The sequence below is a fragment of the Myotis brandtii genome, unplaced genomic scaffold (assembly GCF_000412655.1).
Source record: "Myotis brandtii unplaced genomic scaffold, ASM41265v1 scaffold51, whole genome shotgun sequence".
Lineage (NCBI taxonomy): Eukaryota > Metazoa > Chordata > Mammalia > Chiroptera > Vespertilionidae > Myotis > Myotis brandtii.
Window position 1 is genome coordinate 3,080,979 of NW_005369442.1, and position 2,226 is coordinate 3,083,204.

Sequence of the window (2,226 nt, forward strand, 5' to 3'; positions counted from 1 at the left end):
ATGACTATTGTTGTGTTAGCTGTTGTCATTTTTTAATTTGACAATCTAAAGAAAAGAGGTCAGTGCCCCTAACTAAATGGTCAGGTATTTCATGTTTTTAAAATTCTGGCCATATACCATGTGTGGTGCATCTAAATGGAAAATCACTGAATTAGAGCGTGGGAATTTTCAACTCCACTCCCATCACCCTAGACCTCCAGGTAGGGGAGCCAGAGGCTGGAAATTGAGTTTAATCCTGAATGGCCAATGATTTAGTCAATCATGCCTAAATCATGCCTACATAATGAAGCCTCCATAAAAATCCCTAAGGTACAGGATTCAGAGAACTTCCGGGCTGGTGAACATGTGGGTGGGTGCCCAGACAGGGTGGGAAAGCTACACACCCCTTTCCCCATATCTTCCATCTGGCTGTGCCTGAGTCATGTCCTTTATAATAAGTAATCTGTTTTCCTAAGTTCTGTGAGCTGTTCTAGCAAATTAATCAAACCCAAGGAGAGGGTCATGGAACCCTCTGATTAAAAATTAAGTAAAAAACATGCCTCCTCTCAGTATAATACTATACTAATTAAGTTTAATATTAAGGTTACTTCTGGCTGGTGGGGTCATGGGTAATTTTTATGGCTTGTATTGTATGTCATATTTTTTTGCTTATCTCTAGTTCTACAATTAACAAATTACACTGGTTTAAGTCAAGAAAGGAGAAAAGGACATAGACTGCAGCCTCTGTACTTTATTTTTATATATCTTTATGGATTTCAGAGAGGAAGGGAGAGGGAGAGAGAGAGAGATAGAAACATCACTGATGAGAGAGAATCATCGATCAGCTGCCTCCTGCACACCCCACACTGGGGATGAGCCCTCAACCCGGGCTCATGCCCTGACCAGGAATCGAACTATGACCTGTGATCTCCTGGTTCATAGGTCGAAGCTCAACCACTGAGCCACGCTGGCCAGGCACTGCCTCTGTACTTTTTACCAAGAAAGGCAAAACCCTTCTCCAAAGCCTCCCTCATTCCCACAAGTCTTCAACCTAAATGTCCTTGGCCAGATCATGTCACATGACCTCCACAGTTTCCATGTGAGGATGGAGGAGGGAGTATTCCAGCTTTTCAGCTTCTACAACCTTGAATAGAGAAAGGTGGTGACAGAGAAAGGGGTTGGAGATAAATATCAGCCTAAGCAACAGTGTCTGCAATGGTAAAATTTGGACAACACAAGGCAAAGAAAGAGAGACTGTGCAGAGTTTTTCTCAGTCTGGGGTGGGTATTATCACTCTGGTGTGTGACGTTGAGTGTTCAGAAGAGGCTCCTGATAACAGAACTCAAAGAGCTCTGGGTTCTCCTTAAGACTTATCTCAGGAGTCAAAGTGTACCTCACCCTGTCCTTGTTAGAACTTTGTAGCAATGGTAATTATTATTACTCTCTACAAAGTGCCTTTTTACAAGTAGAGAATTGCTATCCTTGCACTACAGTTGAAAAAGTAAACTCAAGAAGGTTGTTAACAAATTCACATTTAAAATGCACTGATTCTTTCCCTGCCGCTGCCCAGCAGCTCAGGGACATTCAGGATTTGGCTCCACTTGTAACTCACCTGCTACCCACCCGGAACCCACCACCATGGCCATGGCTGAGGGAGGCACTGCCACTGGAGGGGTAATGGATGTTAATGCTACTTTACAAGAGGTGTGGAAGACCGGCCTCATCCATGATGGCCTAACATGGAATTCAAGGAGCTGCCAAAGCCTAGAGACAAAGGCCAAAACCATCTGAGTGAGCTTGCTTCTATCTGTGATGACCCTGTGTATGTCAAGTTGGTGGAGCCCCCAAACCAACCTCATTAATATTGATGACAACAAAAAACTAGGGAGATGGGTGGGTCCTCTGAAAAATTGACAGAAAGGGAAAACCCCTTAAAGTGGTTGGTTGCACTTGTGTGGTAGTTAAGGATTCTGGTAAAAACTCTCAGGCTAAAGATATCATCAAATGCAAGAAATGAGTGAATAAAAACTTGGCTCTTGTTAGAATAAATGAATGGACATGAGTCCTCGTTTCCTCCCAGCATGTGCCATTCGAGGATTCGTGACTGTTGGCATGATAAGCACAGGAAGTGATCCTTCTGTCATAAACAGTTCTTCCCAGCACCAAGATAAAGGCACACTCTCTGCCCAGTTGGTCAACTCTTCTTGTCCTGGATGGATTGTTCTTGAATTATGTCTCTGTTATTCT

At 43.4% G+C, this 2,226-nt stretch overlaps 1 pseudogene; it reads left to right on the forward strand.

Moving 5' to 3' along the window:
* The first annotated feature begins 1,623 nt into the window (after window positions 1-1,623).
* Window positions 1,624-1,996, forward strand: LOC102240476 (annotated as a pseudogene).
* The last annotated feature ends 230 nt before the right edge of the window (window positions 1,997-2,226 follow it).